We start from the raw sequence: 765 nt of genomic DNA on the forward strand, positions 1-765 counted from the left end.
CTCACCAACTGCTGCAGCAGCCTTGGGGCTTCTGGGGGCTCATGGCAGAGCCCCCCACGCAGCACAGGGCAGTGGGGGGCAGCGGGGATCACCTCCCTGCCTGGCAGCAGCTGGTGAGTCAGGATTTTTTGTTGGGTTTTCTTTAAGGGCTGGGAGCTGGGGCAGGAGGACAGCCATGGTGGGGCTGGGAGAGCAGGCGGAGGTTGGAGGGGGCCCATGGCAGAGCCCCCCATGTGGCATGAGGCAGTGGGGGGGCAGCAGGGATTGCCCTTCACCTGGCAGCAGCCAGTGAGTTGGGGCTTTTTTTTTTTCCAAAGAGCCAGGAGCTGGGGCCGGGCAGGGCAGCCATTGCCAGGGTTGGGAGAGCGGGAAGGGGATGGGTCCTGTCTGATTTAGCTGATTCCGCAGCAGCCAAATCTCCAAATCAGATTCAGGCAAATCAATTCGGGACAGTGATTCGAATCACCAAATCAAATCACTGTCCCTTGAATCTGAAGTGAATACTAGCTGCTTTACACAGGCCTATTACCCACTCTGATTCTTTTGATACTCATGTAGCAGGTATTTAAATGATTTCAGTACAATGATTACTAGGTTACCACTATATAACTCATAACTTGTAGTGAACTTTCTTCAGCCCATCCTTATGATTCAGCTCACTATTCTGGATCAAACCCCACTATGAGGGGGATGGAGGGTACTGAAGGGGGACTTCTGTCTGTGAAGATTTCAGGACCTTCACTTTCTTGTAGTGATTTCTTTTGG

Source organism: Crocodylus porosus, unplaced genomic scaffold (assembly GCF_001723895.1).
Source record: "Crocodylus porosus isolate Cpor-Errol unplaced genomic scaffold, CroPor_comp1, whole genome shotgun sequence".
Taxonomy (NCBI): Eukaryota; Metazoa; Chordata; order Crocodylia; family Crocodylidae; genus Crocodylus; species Crocodylus porosus.